This window comes from Lycium ferocissimum, chromosome 10, assembly GCF_029784015.1.
Source record: "Lycium ferocissimum isolate CSIRO_LF1 chromosome 10, AGI_CSIRO_Lferr_CH_V1, whole genome shotgun sequence".
Lineage (NCBI taxonomy): Eukaryota > Viridiplantae > Streptophyta > Magnoliopsida > Solanales > Solanaceae > Lycium > Lycium ferocissimum.
In genome coordinates, this window is record NC_081351.1 from 20185756 (window position 1) to 20206790 (window position 21035).

The following is a 21035-nucleotide window of genomic DNA, read 5'->3' on the forward strand; positions in this document are numbered from 1 at the left end:
ATCACTAAATTTATTATTTAATGTCAAATTCGTCGAAAATATCAATCGATTTAGCACCATCCTTATATTTACCAACCGTTTGAGCACCAATTGGTGATTTACCAACCACTTTAACTTCTCGTTTGGTAAATTTACCAACTGTTTCAATATCAGTTGGTAATTTACTAATGAATTTGACCTCAATTGGTAGTAATTACGAATTGATTTAGCATTTGTATGTAATACTACCAACTAAAGATGTATCGGTTGGTAAATTTTGCCAATGGATTAGTTATCGGTTGGTATATTACCAACTAATTGTAATATGTTACTAATTTGCAAACCACAATCTTAATCCATTGGTAAGAATTTCCAACCGATTGAGTATTAGTTAGCAACTTTACCAACAAATAACAATCTGTTGGTAATTTACCAACGTATTTTTAATTGGTTGGTAAAATTAGCAACAAAAATTCGTCGTTGGTAAATGGTTGGTTGGTAATTTGTTGGTAATCTGTTAATAAACTATACTATTTCTTACTATCATATTTACCAGCGATATATGTCCGTTGATAATATTACCAACGAAAGGTGTTTGTTGGTAATATTTGGTTGGTAAACCGTTTGTATAAGTTGCTAAATTAGGCGCCATTTTTTCCCGCCATATTTACCAACTAAAATATTTAGTTAGTAAAATTTTGGTTGGTAATCCGTTAGAAATCCCTTGCTAAATTCTAAAAAACAATTTGGTTACTAATATGTTAGTAATTTGTTGCTAATTTGCTAACGGATTTGGGTTGTTGGTAAAATCGGTTGGCAATTCGGGTTTTTCTTGTAGTGCATCTTAATGACCTCGATGAACAGTTTGCCTAGTCTTTGAGAGCATGTGTTGATAGTATTCTTCTGGTATAACCATGTCTACATCATCATTTTCCCTCAGGCTTCCTGAACCATTTTGAGTTACTTCAGCATTTACTTTCATGTCAGCAAAACTCATGATGCGTCCTGTTTTTATTCCATCTTCCATTATTTCCCCCATCTTAATGACCTCAATGAACAGTTTGCCTAGTGCTGAGAGCATGTGTTGATAGTATTCTTCAGTTTGGGCTTGGAGAAAAGTATCCACCACCTCACCTCTGCCATTGGAGGCTTTACTCTAGCAGCCTGCTCTCTCCACCTAATGGCGAATTCCCTGAAAATTTCTATAGATTTCTTCTACACCTTTGTCATGGACATTTTATCTGAAGTAATGTCTATATTATACTGAAATTGTCACACAAACTCTTGAGCCATGTCATCCCAAGTATGCCACTTAATAACGTCCAGATCCGTGAACCAATCCGAGGCTATTCCTATTATGCTCTCACTAAAGTAGGCTATAAGCGAGCTCGTCCATACCTCCAACTCCTCCTAACTGATTGCAATACCTCTTCAAATGGGCCATAGGATCAGCATGCCCATCGTACTTGTCAAACTTTGGAGTCTTAAAACTGGAGGGCAAGTGAACATTAGGAAACATGCACAAGTCTTTGTATGAAACACTCTTATGGCCTTCTTGACCTTGCAAGTTTCTTATGGATTGCTCCAAGCTTTTCATCTTTCTAGTCATTTGCTCATCATCCGCAGTCACAACAAGTTTTTCAGCATTAATGGGTGGCTCAAGGTGAGAGTTATAACCATATGGATTAGAGACATTTAAAGTCGGTTCTGGAGTACAGAGCTAAGCATCAGGGGTTTTGAACATAGGCCCATTGTTAGATGGATCACCAGGCACAGTAAGCGGAGCTCAGGTTAAGGTCAACACAGTAGGGAAAATATCTGGGAAGTCAGGAGGTGGTGGAGGTGGTGCCTGACCAGTCATCCAAGCCTGATACATGTTTGCCATGTGTTGTTTTAACATTCTCACTTCTTCGACTAACCCCAAGTTTTGGTCAATCAATTGTGTTTGAGCACTTGCGTCAACCAACCCAGTGTCCTCGTTAGTTGCCATTGCCTTTTTGGTTTTCGACCTTCTGTTGTAAGGATGAGTCGCCAGTTTTAAAAACCACAAAACAACCACCTTCTAAAATCAAACATCATGAGTAAAAACAAGTGAGTTAGGGAACTGCGTGCAATGCACATATTCATAATTCATTAGTTCTACTATGATTCTAAGGGTAACAATGTTATTTTGGCATCATCCCCATTTTCGCTCGATTTTTCATTTTCCCTTGCATTTTTCCTTTCTACACCTCTTAGTTTACTCATTTTACTGTCACTCTTTTCTTTCTATGATTATCTCTCTTTATCTTTCCACTCTTTTCCCTTTCTTTCACTGCTCTTTTTTTGGTTTCTTTTTTTTTTTTGTTGAAAATAATTCGATCGAACCCGACTTGGGTTGCCTGCGTATCATGTTGAACATGAATCAGATCTTTGTGTAGTTTGTGAAGTTTTGGCGTAAAGTAATTAACAAAACTTGTTTCTGAATTTTCTTTCTCTCTATTTTTTTTTAAAAATTAAAGAAACTATGAAGTCTAAAAAAATCTTTTTTGATTTTGAATTATCAAAAGACTGAATCCTAAAAGATACGTAAAGGGAAAAAATATTTTTATCTTTCTCTCTCACTCTCCCTCTTTTTTTTTAATTAAGAGGCATTAAAAGAACTCTTTTTTTGGGTTTATTTGAATAAGGATTTGGATTTTTGAATACAAAATAAAACTCTTTTTTTTTTTTGGAATTTCTGAATAAAGATCACCGAACCCGGGAAGGGCTGCCTATGTATCGTCGCTTTTGATGGACGAGAATCAGGTGTGCGTAGTTCGTCCCTATTGGACGATTGAATTGACTTGAAATACTACTATTTTTTTTTCATTTTTGTAAAAATGATATAGAAAGGAAAATCTTTTTTGTTTTTGTTTTCTAACCTTGAACTATGCTGAAGAAACTAAAATAAAATTTTTGTGATTTTTGTTAAGAAATAAATAAAAAAATAAAGTAAAATCTTTTTGGAATTTTTAAAATGCATAAGAACTCCTACAAAACAAGATTTTTTTATTTATTTATCAAAAAATCCTCTATTCCTTTCAAACCTTTCCCTCATTTCTTTTCTTTCCACACACCACCACTCGAAATATCAGTCCATCAAACGACCCTTTTACCCTTAAAGATGCAACAAATAGCCAGATAAGGATGCACATGCTGGTCAAAGAAATGGGTACCTGTCCTAGACAGGCCCGACCCTTGTGCCGAGTCCCACTAAGTCAAATGCAAATAATGCAAACAAAGCATAGCCAACTAGGGATAATCATTGCTTGTGGCTTATTCTGCTAGGTTTAACATCCTGAAGGAGAAGGTATCTAGACTGGCTTACCCGAGCAGACAACTCGAGCTGGGAAAGTGTCAAATTGCTGGTAGCAGAGCTTTTTCGGCTTCACTGGTGGTCCAACCCTGCCTAACATATGTGACTAATAAACTTGAACCAGGAGCGTAACCACACATAGGCTCATCTAACACAGAAAGTTTTGTGGAGCGTAACTGCACACACAGTGAACAGTGGTGAATGTGTTAAGAGACTCAGAGGGGTATGCGAGAGAAGATAGTTTATATATACAGTCACAAAATATCAAAGCGGTAAATAAGCGCAAAGAGCACATTTGGCCGACAAACACAATATAAATCTAAGAAATAAGGAAAGTCAAACATAAGTCTATATATAAAGCTTGAATTCTGGTTATCCCCAGCGGAGTCGCCAGATATGTCACACCCCTTTTTCGCACCCCGAAGGACATGAGGTTTTATTTAAAGAAGGGTTTTTCTAATTGAAGTGACGTTTTGAGAAATGATTATTTATTTATTCAGAGTCGCCACTTGGTTAAAATTCAAGAATTTGCAGCTTAAAGGTAACTTTTTCTTTCTTTCTTGCTACATTCTTTACTTATAAATGAGCCAAACTGTATGTCTTCTTTGATAGTATAATGAAATGTTTAAGGCTGAATCTTTAAGGTACTGTTTTGTCTCTTGCAAATTTTTGTGGGCAAAAGTTTCAAAGTTTGGAACTTTTTGCTTTGCTGGGGTTTCTTCTTTGACCCTTTTGCATTTGATGAAATTATGTGGTTTAGGAGTGATTTTGGAATAAGACCTTGCAGTTGATTTTTGCCCTAAATAAATCCAAGACTATGTTTTGGAATTGTATTCCTCAACTTGGCCAATGAAATTAATTGTTTTTCTCAAGTCTAAATATCGAGGGCCTATCGGAAACATCCTCTCTCTAAATATCGAGAGTCTATCGGAAACATCCTCTCTCTAAATATCGAGGGTCTATTGAAAACATCCTCTCTACCCACAAAAAGGTAGGGGTAAGTTCTGCCTACATCCTACTCAGACCCCACTTGTGGACTACATTGGGCATGTTGTTGTTGTTGTTGTAATATATATAAAAAATAGGGTCAATTTCAAGAATAGTCACTCCACTTTATCCATTATGATTGGCTTAAACTAACTAAACTTTACCTACTATAACAATACAACAATAAAACTATTTTTGTCATCACATAAATAATTTAGTGATCGGAGGGAGGATATCCAGGATTCTTAGAGCCGAGGGTCTATCGGAAATAGCCTCTCTACCTCCTAGGTGGGGGTAAGGTCTGTACACTCTACCTCCCCAGACCGCACTTCATGGGATTACATTGGGTATGTTGTTGTTGTTGTTTGTCCTCAAGTCTAAATAATCTAGTGATCGTAGGGATGATATCCAGTATGTATCATCTAATTATAGTCCACTAACACTGGAAGTAATTGGACCAGCTAGGGAATTGAATAAAAGGTCTAGGGATTCAAGTTATGTAAAATTTCTGTTTATCAGTCAAATAGGAGTAGGAGATAGTCGCTTGGTTCATATATTTCTGTAAAATTCATAACAGAGAGATATAAATGCATACAACAACGACAACATACCCAGTGTAATCCCACAAGTGGGATTACATAGAGAGATATATAACTGTTCCGTTTGGTCATTGAAAGGTGAAAAACTCTTTCAGGTAATATCCCATATATGATATAACTTTGTGTTTACATTGTTACGTAAGAAGAGAAATTTGGAGGATTAGTTGAAGAAATGCTCACTGAGTGAAGCTCAAGCTCTTGTAATTGATTTTCAATCTATTGTTCAGTGATCTAGCATATCAAAGATAGTGTTAACAGGATAACGTTCAGCTTGCCATTGAAATTACTTGATAAAATTAAGAAAAAACACGAGAAATTTATTAACTGAACTGTGCAGTCGAATACAGACGTACATATACTTTATAGAAAGTGATCATATAAGTTGAATACCTGGTCAAACCATGATTAAGTGCTAATTTATGTACAAACACATTTCATGCATCTATTTGCTTGGTATAATCATCGGATACAGATAAGTTTTTCAGTTCTCTTTTATTTCGTGAGACAATGAAAAATGTCTTTGACTGCTCATTAATTAAGTAGTTCCCAATGATCTTAGGTGCTGACAATGTTTAGTCTGTTGGAATGCCGTGAAGAACGGGTGCTCTGAGGTTGCTGTTAAGTTTTTTCGAGAAAATGATGGTGCACGAGGATCTGAAGTGCAGTTTATTGAAGCCGAACGAGGCTACTTTTGTTAGTATTCTTTCTTCTTGCACGTTTTTGAATGTCGGTGTGGCGTTATATCTAGGGAGGCAAGTACATGCTTACATGGTAAAGAATGAGTTGAGCGTCTTCATGACGACGACATTGATCGCGTTTTACGGGAAGTGGGTTGTTTGGTATATGCTTTGAGGGTATTTGATGCAATGGTTATCAAGAAGATTTGTTCTTGGAATGCTATGATTTCTTCCCTGGCTTTGAATGGTAGAGAGAAGCAGGGGAGAGCTGGGCTACTACAGGAAGCTTACAACTTTATAAAAAAGATGCGTTTTGAAGCTGATGCATCTGTGTTGGGTGATCTGATGGGTGCTTGTAGGCTTCATGGAGCTATTGAGTTGGGAAATGAAGTAGCACAACTATTGCTTAAGTCGCAACCGAATCATTCTGGGAGATATGTGCAACTCTCAAGCATTTATGCTGGGTTAGAGAGGTGGGACCATGCTGCTGATTTGAGAAAAGCAGTGTTAGATGCTGGAATACACAAGGTTCCTGCTCACAGTTTTATTTAGTAGAGCTGATGACTGCAGCAGCTTCTATTTGCAATGAGCCTGCTTGGGGATGAAATCTCGACTCATCAAAATCAGCTAAAGAAGGAGACTGCATATGGTTTTTGCACAGAGATTGAAGCACTGCATATGCGTTTTGAACAGATGGGTATGTTGTTGTTGTGTTGTTGTTGCAGTCTTAGCAGGTAAACATTCATCAATTTTTTATTTTGAATTTGTCTGTGAGCTCAAGCTAACATAGCTAGACAGATCAAGGAGATGATAAATTTTTGTGAGACTTCACGGCAAACCTGGTTCCAAAGTCTGTTTGATGAGGTATTTCTTTTTGTTTTCTACTTTTTTTTTTCTGCATCTTTTTCTTCACCTCGGAATTTTGAAATTGTGGAGCAGTTTGCTAATTGATTAATCTGAACAATATTGATCACGATAAACATCATTTAAAGACAAACGGTTCTATTTGTATCCTTCCTGAGTAAAGTGTCAAATCCACATGGCTTTCATTCACTAGCAATTCTATCACTCAATTGTGTGTTCCTGTCTATCTCAATTAAGGCTTTAAACATTACCCTCGATCCCAAATTTTGCAGGTGTCTTTATGCAAGTTATTGTTTAAATGGAAGATCCCTTTTTGACACCTCACTACTTTTGTAGTAGTCAATCGAAAAAAGTAGAAATACCAAGAGTTTCACGTTGTTCACAAGTCAGTGTACGAGTTTTTGTGTAGATAATAGAATTTTTAAATAAAATCTACCAACAAACAAAACTTTATCACTGCATATTACAGTGTTCATGTGAATTTGTTTTCATCTGGATCACAATGTTTTATGCGCCAATTGTGCTTCAAGTCTCTTCTCCTAATCACTAGATATACTAAAGATAAAGCAGTAGTAAATACACATTTCGAAGATTAATTAGCCAATAGAATTCAGAAAAATAAAGAGCAGTAGTAAATACGCATTTCGAAGATTAATTAGCCAGTAGAATTCAGAAAAATAAAGGACTTAACAGTATTAGTGGTTCTCTTTCTGATTTTGGAAACTCGTGAATATGTCGTCTCTCCATCTTCAATTCGATAACTTTCAAGGTCCATCGCTCGGTAGTCTTTCTTTTTGAAAAAATCCTTCTGTTTAAACTTTAAAGGATTTGTAAATTTCCATTCAATATAATAGTACCAATATTTTTGTATCATCTTGAATATCATTTTTTTTTCCAGATATGAAAAGATGGATGATTGTGTTGGACTTTGTTCGAAAGATTGACACCAGAAAATACTTGTCCCCATAGAAGTAACATTACTTGTAGCAACTGACAATTTCTATAGATTTTTTTGAAAAAATTTGAAAGACTAATCCACGGCGCGCTTGTAGCTCAATTGTGCTAGCATTTGTAATGCTCAGGGAAAAAAAAAAAGAATGGTTGGACTGAGATGGACTATTGAACTTTATAACAGAGAAGTTTTGCTAATTTTGTGTAATTTCAGGAGTGGCTTCAGAAGCATGGTCCATTCGATGCTGTGGTGGACAGTGCAAATGTCGGCCTTATAAACTCGATGGAATGTTAATATCTCTCAGCTCAAATCTGTTGTCGATAAACTAAGATAGCCGAATGAATCGAAGTGGTTATTTTGCACAAAAGTCGTGCAACTAGTGGTGCATTTCTGCTCAAGAAGTTGTTAGAAAGCTGGAAAAAAGCGGGCTACACTTTATGCCACTCGACATGATTCAAGTGATGATTGGTTTCTATTGGCCTCTCGTCTCCACTTTAATTGTTAAGCAAGTTCTTCAGAGGGAGAATCAGAGAAAAATTATATGCAAATGTGTTGGTTTATTTCCCTACACAGAGCTTGAGAATGGAATGCTCTGGGAAGTACAAGGAATACGGTCGTTCAGGGAGCCATTGGTGTAAACATAAGGGGCGAGTCCATCTGCTGATCAAGGACGTCAAGGTTGTTGATGATCAAGCCGTCAAGGTTGTTGATATTGGTGAGAGCATGATGAGTTTACCATTAAGTCTTGTCATCTGAAGTTCAATTTTTTACTGCAAACTTATATGGCAGCTTTAATTTTGTAACATCCCGTACGTTTACATTAAGATGCGCCACGAGTTGATCAATATGGATTCAGAGAGGTTATAGACGTAAGATCAATAAATTTGACGAGTTTCGAAACTATTATATATAGCCTTGATAATGTATTTTCTGTTAAGTGAAACCCTTTTTGTGAAAAATTGATAAATATGATTTTATATCGTTAAAATTGCTACTACTTTTTGTATATGCTTTAAATTATACACATGATATGAGGAAGTTAATTTATAAATGGAATTTTCCTTATTGTAAAGATAGAAATTATTTTCTCTTAAGAAAATAAGGTTATCTTTTTACTGATTTGAGAAATAATAGTACAAAAATTTGTACTTTGTGTTCGACCAAAAAAAAAAAAAAAATAGAACTTGATGAAATATGTTTTGTAAATATTTTACTTTTTATGAGATATTAGTTTATATTAATTTTTTTTTAAAAAAAATTCCCATGATTTATTAATATTTTAATAATAGGACCTTGAGAAAGGATAAAATATTTAATTCTTTGTCTTTGCTCCATGTGTGGTCATGTGATAATGTCTTTTTACTAGAAGATATTTACTTGATTATATATATTAATAATATAAGTAGTTGATAAGTACTTATGAAGAAAAAAATACTCCACCACCTAAGCTATTAATATAAAAAGTACTAGCAAGTATCATTTTCTCCATTCTTCCAAATTTCAACGAAGAGCTCTGTATAACTTTCTCCATCTTTCAAGTTTGATGAAGTACTGCAAATATTTTTTTTCCATCTTTCTATATTCAACGAAGTGCAGCAACAATTATAGGGGGTTTCCTTTTTACAAAAATACTTCAAGTTCTTTAAAAGCAAGTTCGGGATTACTTTGTGTTGAAGTTGAAGCTTTTCTTCTTGGTGAAGTATCCTAAGATTAAGGTTGTTCTTGTGTGATTGAGGTAAGATTATATCTTTTCTCTATGTTCTTGAGTTAGTTTAGTCTTTAGTCAACTTGTTAGATAAAGAAATTGTGGAAGAGAAGTTAGGATACATGCTAGAGCTCTTCTTAGTTTTGTGGACTGATTTGGAATATGATTTCGAGTTATTGTGGCTGGATTTTCTGAAATATAAGTGGGGGTTGAGGTTGTTATGTTGTTGTTCTTGAACTTGGAAGAAGAAAGTGTATAAAGATATCGTATACGAAGCGTATATTGGGCTGTTTTGGTGTATATCTTTGGAAGTTGACATTTTGAGTTTAAAGAGGCTTATATGAGGTAGTTGTTGTTGGTTTTGTTGATTGAGTTATGGTCGTTAAAGAATAGGGGAAATGCTACCCGTTTCATTTTAGAATCGATTTATCTTTTGATATACGCGATATACTAGCATCTAAGTTCATTCATGTACACCTTGTTATAGGATTGGCATACTAGTTACGACGAGTTCGTTGTTGGATCGTATTGGCAACACGAGGTATGTAGGGCTTTTCTCTTCTTTTCTTGGCATGGCTATAATTCGAATGCATTTTTTTTAAACGTTATCCCGTTAACTTGTGTTGATCATATCCAAGAATGAATGAGCTAATCTCCCCTTCCTATATGACTTGTATAAAAGAACTCTCTATACTTCCATATTCCGTTTGGTTATCATTTGAAAGGTCTTCAATTAAACATGTACCGAGGGTGTTCCAAAATGATTAACCTTACTTCTTCTCATGAATAGTTCACATTGAAATACTTTCTCACATTTCTTATCTTTCTTGTTTACCGAGAGAAGTATAATGTTCATCGTGGTACTTTCCCCCTTAAAGTTGAGTTGATTTCATTCCCTAATGGTGAAGGTTGTTTCCTTGATTTATATATGGCTTGTGTTGTAGTACTTTCCCGCACCTTGTATCATTCTTGTCGATTGGAAAAAGGTTGTTCACTATGTTATTCTTCCTGTTGAAGTTGAGCTAATGGTATTTTATTCAATTGAGCCGATCTTTATCACTTATATAATCCTTATTGAAGTATATCTCCTATTCTCCACATTTGTTGTTTCATGAATTGAAAAGATAAAGAACGTAGCGAGAATAACGATAGTCGGGGAATAACGACGATAGGTCACTCCGACTCTTTCTGTGATGTCTCCTCTGATGTCAGTCTTGCATTGCATATATATATAGACGGATTTCTTTCTTTACCGGGCCGTGTTGTAGGGAGCCGGTAGGCACGTAGCTGTGCACCTAGATGTATTTCTTTCTTTACCGAGCCAATTTGTGTAGCGGCCGGGTAAGCACGTAGCTGTGTATTGCCACTGATAAGTTGGGCAGAGATGATGTTATGATGATGAGCTCACCCCACAGAGAGATTTTTTATTATATGATATGATGTGCCTCCACAGTGAGGGATGATTCTACGAGCATGCATTTACATTTATGTCATGATTATGGTCGCTCTCAGTGGCCTCGTTGAGAGTTTCAGGTTGTCTCTACATCTCTTCCCATGTTATCTGTATCTCTTATGCTTATGTTATGTTTATGCTTACCGCCTTACATACTCGGTACATCTTTCGTACCGATGCCCCTTTTTGCCAGTGGCGGACCAAGGATTCAATGGTCCTGGGTGCTCACCTTAAAATCAGCAAAAAAATATATTGTTTTGAGTAGAATTTGAACTCTACTCCTTCATGGCTTAGCCTAAAGCCTACAAACCTTTCAACCAAAGCACCAAGATCTTTAATTGCTTGTTGGGTCTTTATTTATTATTTTATACCAAAAATTCAATATTTTCTATATGTCAACATAGAGTATCCGCTATGGTTAATGGGTGCTCGAGCACCAAAAATTGACACATGGGTCCGCCCCTGCTTTTTGTGCGTTGTGATCATGCCCACAAGTACAGATAGACAGGTTGGTGTGCCACCCTGGTAGGGTACCAAATGTTCGCCGGTTGGTTGCCGCACTCCATTCTCGAGGTTGTTGGTCGAGTCTTGAGTAGGAATGCATGCATGTATATATATATTATGAGTATGGCTATGGGTACGTCGGGGTCCTGTCCGGACCAGTTGATGCATATTAGTGCTCTTAGAGGCTTACAGACTATCAGTCAGTGTACAGGTGTTGTGTTTGGCCTTGCCGATCTTCTGACTAGTTGTCTTTCTTGGTTGTGGCCTTGTCGGCCCTAGTTATGCATATATATGTTGGTGGGCCTTTTCTGCTTGCAGGTTGACATAATATACTTCTTACAATTGTTATTCAGCGGCCTTGTCGGCCTATGATTCATGTTACAGAGTTCAGATATCACAGTTGGTTCGCTCGGCCCTTCGGGTGCCAGTTGCAGGCCACACCCCTAGGTTGGGGTGTGACAAATTTGTCTGCTTTATGTAGATTAATTGGTTGAAGATTCAATACATATAGTTGAGGTGTTAGCCAATTCTTTTTCTTTTGTTACTTTAGTTACTGTTGGACTTTCATGTTGTGGAGCAATTTTCATTTTAAAAAATGGTGATTAGTACCAGGGGCGGAGCTAGAGGGGCTTTATACTGATGTTTATTCAAAAGAATCAATTGAAATTAATAGGAAAAATACAAAGAGCATTGGGGACTTGAGCAGTACCTCTACAAATCAAAGTTGACATATCTCGATTCTTTTTGACTTTTAAACGTATGACATTAGCAAAATATAGACAAGTGTGATTTCAGACTCACAAGGAGTGGCGATTATTTAGTAGTAGAAGTACTCATCATCATGATACGATTTTTTCTTTGTTTTCCGCCTGAGCTGAGTTTTGAACGATACCAGAGCATATTTTGATATATCAATATTAAGTCGATTAAAAGATCGCTCCACCTGTTCTTGTCCGATTTGTTCATCGTCCTCCTCTGTAAACAAAATGCCTGCTATAGAATTATATAACAAAGGTCAAGATAACCTCAATTATTTATTAACTGAATTTATGCTTGAGCCCAATTACTCAACTAATAATAATGAGGATGAATCATACAAGTTGAGGCCATGTACTCTGCTAATAATCTCTATGTAAAACACTATTAAGTAAATGAAAATAAATTTGGCTGTCTCAAAGGAAGAAAACAAATGTCTTATTCATAAGAAGATAACAAACACTTCAGAAAAATCACAAATTATGAAGATAAAGGCTTATATTTGCATCACCAGCAACATATTAGACTTGAATCTTGTAATTTTCAAAAATGAAGAGTTAAAGTTAATTAAGAGCAAGGGCTTGATCAGTGGGGCACAAATGAGGTAAGGATGAAAAGGAAATAAGTTGACTGAGAAAGCTATATATAGCAGAAACAATTCAAGTTTTTGATAACCGATTTCCGTACTAAAAATTATACAAATTAAGTTAGTAGAGAAGAAATCAAGAAATTTTTGCTCTATTCCTCTATTCAATAATATTGAGTTATATATAGTAGAAAGCAAAGAAAAATTTACTATCGTAGCTTTGGAGTACTCAATTGCAGGAAGGTCACCTAGTCATTTTCGATAAAATTTAGACTTATTCCATGAAGACTATTATTTCAGAACCAAACAAAAAAAGGAGACTATTATTTCTAAGATTTTTTTGCAGCTCTACCCAATATCTAAACAACCCACCAGGTCGGAGCTACAAGCATATCTCTACTTGTGCCTAAACAAAGAAAAATCTGTGGAGAATTGAAACAAACAAAAATAAATAGAGAGATGAAAGAGAAGAGAGAACGTACTTTGTTTCATTCAAAGCGGCGACCTATCTCGTTTCGTAAATGTGTCCATAACTATTTTAATTTCTCACAGCTCAGATCCCTTGTTAATAAATTAAGATAGATGAGTGAATCGAAGCAAGCTATTTTGCACAAAAATTGTGCAACTGTTGGTCCTGTCAGCATCCTAATAACAAGAAGTTGTTAGAAAACTGGAAAAAAGCGGGTTCTCACTTCCCCCCCAGCGCGACTCAAACCTTCAACCTACCGGTTGATGGTAGAGGTGCTTAACCACTTGAGCTACCCTCGCTTGTCAAGATGGAGGTGTTGATGATCAAGCCATCAAGGTTGTTGATAATGGTGAGAGCACGGTGATTTTTACCTTTAATACTAGTCGTCTGAAGTTCAATTTTGTACTGCAACTTTAATAGCAGCTTGGGTTTGCGTGCTGTATGTGGATTGGTTGAAGAATCAACATGTATACTTATGATGTCAGCCAATTATTTTTCATTTGTTAATTTGGTGACTAGTCATAGAGTTGTGACAAAGTTTTGCTTCCGCTATCGACTGACCATCCTGTTAGCAGTGCTATTTTGTTATGGAGCAATTTTTTATTACAAAAAAAGAAAAAAAATGATGATTGGTACTTGTTCCAATAATTCACCTCCTCTACTTTTCTTTTCACTTACTCTCTCCTTTGATACACGATCATTTCATTTTCAACTTATTTTACATCTCTTGACCCCATTTCCAACAATAATATTTCCTTTATTTCCCTTTCCACGTCTTCTCTTCTCGTATCATTTTACTTTTGAGACAATCGGGAGATCCAAAATTTTAAGTTTATGAATTATGAGTTCCTACAACGATCTCAAGTTAATACTATATAAATCTTTAGCTTTACAATTAAATATTTACAGATATTCAGAAAATTTCTTAATATATACATGGTTCGGGTATAAGCTACTGAGTTCTCGTAATTCCATAACGAATGCTATAAATCCGTCCCTAAGTAACGATTAGTGGTATGAATAATATAAATTAATTCTGCTTGATGCAAGCCTGAACTCAAGTGGATTGAACTAGCAGAAATATTCCAAAAGCAGGACATGTTGAACAAAAGAAGAAATGGAGTTATAAGTTTTGAATTTGTTTCGTGATCAAGTGAAAAAAGGCAGCCCAAAAAGAGCATATTTGATGCTTTTTCTTAAAGAAACATTTGAAATTTATTAAGAAATTGGTAAATACAAAAAATAGAGGGACATATTTTCGATTCTTTTTACAAGGAAAACTAGCAAAATATAGACAAGGGCAATTTTCGACTCACATGGAGTAACGATTATTTAGTAATAGAAGTATTAATCATCACGATATGATTTTTTCTCTTTTTGATTTCCGCCAGAGGTGAGTTTTGAACGACACCAGAACATATTTTTTCTTTGGAATTGATCCAGCGTATCAACGCCTTGCATTGAAACTTAGCCCCAAATATTATTCATCAGAAAACTTGAACATTCCTATGCATAGAGGTTTATCAGTCTTGAAGTACTTTCTCGATTGCCTTAAGATTTTGGATTAAACACTCAAATGCTTTTACGTTTAGAAGTTATATGTTTGCACTTTAGAGTAATCTTATATTTAAGCCAATTAATCATATCATCAAGGACATTCTTAATAGGTAAATGTTTAGCTTGCTATTGAAATTACTTAATGTAATTAAGAAAAAAGATGAGATAACCTCATAGATTTATTAACTGAACTTTGCAGTTGAATCCAATTAGCTAACTAATAATATAGACTGAGTATGTAACAAACAATTGATAAACGAAAACTCATGGTTCTATTCATATGGTAACAAACACTTCATGAAACATCACAAACTAGGAAAGTAAAAGCTTATATTTGCATCACCAGCAACATAATAAACTTGAATCATGCAATTTTAAAAAATGAAGATTCAAAGTTAAGAGCTTTAAGGATGAAGGAGGTAGAAGGAGAATATATATACATTGTTTTTCAAAAAAAATCTTTCTTTTAAAATCACAAGCTCGGAAAGTAAAGCTTCTATTGCATCCCAGCAACTCAAAGACATGAATCCTGCAATTCCCAAAAATGAAGAGTTAAAGTTAAGAGCTTAAGGATGAAGGAGGTAGAATATATACATTGATTTTATAAAGAATCTTCTGAAGGATAAAGATCAAGTTGAATACCTGGAGGTAACACACTATTTTCTTTTCTTGTGCTTTTGCATTCTCGTAATAATTTTGTGTTCTAATTCGTCAACCATCCTCGAAAACCATGCTGGATATTGGGTTGCCAGCATTATGTATATTACGGAGAGTACAACAATTAGACCACAACCGTAACCCATGAGAAACGCCTGCCAACTGATGATTGTTGAATCTCCTTCTCCTTGATCTAGCTCAACTGGAGTTGTCGCTTGTGGTACCCCATCATCACCGCCACAATCTTTTGAGAGAGGAAATCCTCGTAATCCATCATTCCCTTGGTATGAACTATTCTCAAACGTATCAAATTGTTTTCCTTTGGGGATGCATCCAACAAGATGATTGTGAGAGAGATTTAAGACTTCAAGTGATGTGAGAGATGCAAGTTGTTGCGGTATCCCTCCACCAATTTTGTTAGATGAGAGATCCAACGATTCAAGTACAGATAGATGTTGCAGTGATGTTGGTATATGACCTTCCAAGCCATTGTGAGATAAGTTCAACGTACGAAGCCCAATGAGATCTCCAACAATACTTGGAATATAACCTTCAAATCTGTTCTTCGAGAATTGATGATTATGTTCGTAGTCAAAACTCCAGGAAGTTCAAGATCCAACCCCTTTGTTGTAACTGTCAAAGAACTTCTGTAACCATAACCAGCATATATACCTCCTACATACTCTCGGGTTCCACTGTTCTCACCAATTATTTTCATAATGTGGAAATTCTCAAAAAGGCTCACTGGTAAATATCCACTAAATCCATTGGATGAGAGATCTATTACTTGAATTTGAGCAAACAAGTTTTCGGTCCTTGAATCTTTTATAGGGCCATGCAACTTATTTGATCTCAAACTTAAAATCTGTAAATCAGGTAGGGCTCCCAACCATTTTGGAAATGTGTCATTCAACTCATTGTTACCTAAATCAAGAACTTTCAAACATTTGCAATTGATCAAAGATGGTGGCACTTTCCCCTGTAGCTTATTCACGTCCAATTCAATGATGGAGAGTTTGTTTCCAATACTAAAAGTTGTATTAATTGTCCCACTAAGACTATTGTTGCTTAAACTCAAAACCGAAAGCTCACTCATCTCACCCAAACATTCCGGGATTGATCCCTCTAAATTATTACTTTCCAAAACTAGCACTTTCATTGTTTTCAGATTGCAGATAGCTGAAGCAATCTGTCCACTGAGATTATTTTGAGCAAGGAAAAGAGATTGTAGGCTCTGCTGGTTTAGGAGTGAATTTGGAATAGGGCCTTGCGGCTGATTGTGACTTAAATCAACTGATCCCAATGTTTTGGACTTGAAATCCTTAATTTTGGTGAAATTGTTATTGCTCAAGTCTAACCAATATAGTGATGGCAGAGAGAATATACAAGAAGGTACTAGACCAGTTAGGGAATTGTTTGAAAAATCTAGCAGCTTTAGTTGGACCGGCTTTGATAAGCACTCAATTTGGCCATTCAAGTTGTTGTCCCCAAGATATAAGTACGCTATGCTGGTGAGATTCCATATAGGTTTAGGAATGGGCCCTGAGAAATTACAAGATTTCATCTCCAATGTTTGCAGTGAAGTTAGATAGCTAAATGATTCGGGTATCTTACCGGTAGAATTCACACCACTAAGATATAACTCCATGAGGGATGCACTGCTATTCTATTTGGTTGTGGGAAACCTAATAGTGAGCTGGGGATTGGATGTTGAATCAAGATATTCCAAGTTGGAAAGGTGGAAAACTCTTTCGGGCAATATACCAAATAACTGTGTGTCTGAAAGACTTAGAGTTGTTAAAAAAGAGGAGAAATTTAGAGGAATGGTGGAAGAGATGTTCACATACCTAAGGTCAAGCTCTCTTAATTGGGTCAAGTTCTTAAGGAGCAGTTCAAAATTGTGAGGTCCGAATCTAAGCCCATATGGATGATAATTCTAGATACGAAGAACGTATAATTTGGAAAGATGAGAGATTTCAGAAGGGATTAGACTAGAAAAACCTGAATTCGACAAATCAAGATGCCTCAAACTAGAAAACTCACCAAATTTAGGCGAAATGAGCAACCCGGAAAAATCATTATAAGACAAATTTAGCCTTTTGAGATTGGAGAGTAGAAAGAGGCTACTATTGGAATGAAACTTGCCTTGAAGTTGGCTGCATTGGAGGTTAAGCTCAATCACTTTACCTGTCGTCTCCTCACAATAAACTCCATCCCATGAGCAACAATCTGTGCTCTTGTTCCATGATAGTGTTGTTGGATAAGAAGGATCACAATAAGAATTAGCAGAAGCATTTATAGAAAACATATGCTTGAAATGAAGAAGAGCAAGGGCTTGATCTTTGGGGCACAAATGAGGTAAGGATGCAGAGGAAACAAGTTGACTGAGAAAGGCTATATATAACAGAAACAATGCAAGTTTTCCATAACCCATTTCTGTTACTAAAAAGATCAAAATTCAGTTGGTAGAGAAGAAATCAAGAATTTTTTGCTCTGTTCCTCTATTCAATAATATTGCGTTATATATAGCAGAAAGCAAAGAAAAATTTACTTCTGTAGCTTTGGAGTACTCAATTCCAAGAAGGTCACCTAGTCATTTTCGGTAAAATTTAGACTTTTTCCATGAAGACTATTATTTCAGAACCAAAAAAAAAAGAGACTATTATTTAATCTTTCATTACTAAAGTTCTGCCAAGTAACTGCAAGACATTTCAAATACAAAATCGTTTAAAAATTTGATTGGTTAGGATGAGAGTGTAACTTGGTGTATTTGACTTACAGAATAACATACTTTTCCTTTACTCTGCTTTCTCTATAAAATCAAGAATCTGTCTAATTCTGCAGTTGCTCCTAATATTTTCCACCAGCACACAGTCTACGATTCAAATACAGTCCTAAACAAAGAAAATTCTGTGGAGATTAAAACAAACAAAAATAAATAATAGAGAGATAAAAGAGAAGAGAGAACGTACTTTGTTTCATTCAAAGCGGCGTCATTCTGCAACTGCTTTGATTTTTACCCTTTTTTTTTTTTTACGGGTATGGGTCAAAGTTACCCTTCAAGTGGGCAGATGTTTAACATTCTTTTCATTTAATTGCACGGTTTGCCCTTCAAATGGGCTGGACTTTGATTTTTAAGTCTATCTACTTTTTTAGTAGACTTATTTTTATTTTTAAAGCCATGACGTAATTTTTTTCTAGTGGTCGGGTCTGGTTCGTTTAAAAAAATGGGTAGACTTATTTTTGTTTAAAGCATAGCAGATTTTTTTTTTTAAACAAACGAGACAACCCACTAGCAAAAAAAATTGTCTCGTGGCTTTAAAAAATAAGTCCAATATGAAAATACATAGACTTATTTTTGTAAAGTCACGTGATAATTTCTTAATTAAAAGATAAGCTAAATGATTTTTTTTTTTTAAATCTGGCAGCAAAATGGGTATATTTGCACCATTTGTGTACGCTGTTTTATTTAACGAGGGCATACATTTGTGCCTCGTGATCATGCCCACAGCGATAAGACAAGTCGGTGTACCTCCGTAGGGTACCAAATGTTCACGGTTGGTTGTTGCACTCCATTTCTCCGAGTTGTCAGTCGAGTCTTGAGTAGAATGCATGCATGTATATATATTATGAGTATGGCTATGGGACGTCGTGGTCCCGTCCGACCGCTGATGCATATTAGTGCTCTTAGAGGCTTGGCGACCGCGCCGTGCGTGTGTGTTGTGTTTGGCCTGCGATCTTCTCACTAGTTGTCTTCGGTGTGGCCTTGTCGGCCCTAGTTATGCATATATATGTGTGGGCCTTTTCCGCTATGAAAGTGACATAATATACTTCTACAATTGTTATTCAGCTCTTGCTCGCCTATGATTCATGTTACTGAGTTCGATATCATCAGCTTGGTTCGCTACCTTCAACAAAGGTGCCACACCCTAGGTTGGGGTGTGACAAATTTGTCTGCTTTATGTAGATTAATTGGTTGAAGATTCAATACATATAGTTGAGGTGTTAGCCAATTCTTTTTCTTTTATTACTTTAGTTACTGTTGGACTTTCGTGTTGTGGAGCAATTTTCATTTTAAAAAATGGTGATTAGTACCAGGGGCGGAGCTAGAGGGGCTTTATACTGATGTTTATTCAAAAGAATCAATTGAAATTAATAGGAAAAATACAAAGAGCACAGGGGACTTGAGCAGCACCTCTACAAATCAAAGTTGACATATTTCGATTCTTTTTTACTTTTAAACGTATGAAATTAGCAAAATATAGACAAGTGTGATTTCAGACTCACAAGGAGTGGCGATTATTTAGTAGTAGAAGTACTCATCATCATGATACGATTTTTTCTTTGTTTTCCGCCTGAGCTGAGTTTTGAACGATACCAGAGCATATTTTGATATATCAATATTAAGTCGATTAAAAGATCGCTCCATTCGTTTGTCCGATTGTTCATCGTCCTCCTCTGTAAACAAAATGCCTGCTATAGAATTATCTAACAAAGGTCAAGATAACCTCAATTATTTATTAACTGACTTTATGCTTCAGCCCAATTACTCAACTAATAATAATGAGGATGAATCATACAAGTTGAGGCAATGTACTCTGCTAATAATCTCTATGTAAAACACCATTAAGTAAATGAAAATAAATTTGGCTGTCTCAAAGGAAGAAAACAAATGTCTTATTCATAAGAAGATAACAAACACTTTAGAAAAATCACAAACTATGAAGATAAAGGCTTATATTTGCATCACCAGCAACATATTAGACTTGAATCCTGTAATTTTCAAAAATGAAGAGTTAAAGTTAATTAAGAGCAAGGGCTTGATCAATGGGGCAAAAATGAGCTAAGGATGAAGAGGAAATACGTTGACTGAGAAAAGCTATATATAGCAGAAACAATTCAAGTTTTTGATAACCCATTTCCATACTAAAAATTATACAAATTAAGTTGGTAGAGAAGAAATCAAGAAATTTTTGCTCTATTCCTCTATTCAATAATATTGAGTTATATATAGCAGAAAGCAAAGAAAAATTTACTATCGTAGCTTTGGAGTACTCAATTGCAGGAAGGTCACCTAGTCATTTTCGATAAAATTTAGACTTATTCCATGAAGACTATTATTTCAGAACCAAACAAAAAAAGGAGACTATTATTTCTAAGATATTTTTGCACTCTACCCAATATCTAAACAACCCACTGGTCGGAGCTACAAGCATATCTCTACTTGTGCCTAAACAAAGAAAAATCTGTGGAGAATTGAAACAATCAAAAATAAATAGAGAGATAAAAGAGAAGAGAACATACTTTGTTTCATTCAAAGCGGCGACCTATCTCGTTTCGTAAATGTGTCCATAACTATTTTAATTTCTCACAAATCGATCCCTTGTTAATAAATTAAGATAGATGAGTGAATCGAAGAGCCTATTTTGCACAAAAATTGTGCAATCGTTGATCCCCAAGATCCTAATAACAAGAAGTTGTTAGAAAACGAAAAAACGGTTCTCACTTCCCCAACAACGACTCGAACCTTCAACCTACCGGTTGATGGTAGAGGTGCTCAACCACTTGAGCTACCCTCACTTGTCAAGACGGAGGTGTTGATGATCAAGCCGTCAAGGTTGTTGATATTGGTGACAGCATGACGATTTTTACCATTAATACTAGTCGTCTGAATTTCAATTTTGTACTGGATTTTAAATAGATGGTTTGCGTGCTGTATGTGGATTGGTTGAAGAATCAACATGTATACTTATTATGTCAGCCAATTATTTTTCATTTGTTAATTTGGTGACTAGTCGTAGAGTTGTGACAAAGTTTTGCTTCCGCTATCGACTGACCATCCTGTTAGCAGTGCTATTTTGTTATGAAGCAATTTTTTATTACAAAAAAAGAAAAAAATGATGATTGGTACTTGTTCCAATAATTCACCTCCTCTACTTTTTTTTACTTACCT

General features: G+C 35.6%; 1 pseudogene; it reads right to left on the bottom strand.

Annotated features, from left to right (window-relative positions):
- Positions 1–14892: 14892 nt before the first annotated feature.
- Positions 14893–17738, bottom strand: LOC132032749 (receptor-like protein Cf-9; annotated as a pseudogene).
- Positions 17739–21035: the final 3297 nt, after the last annotated feature.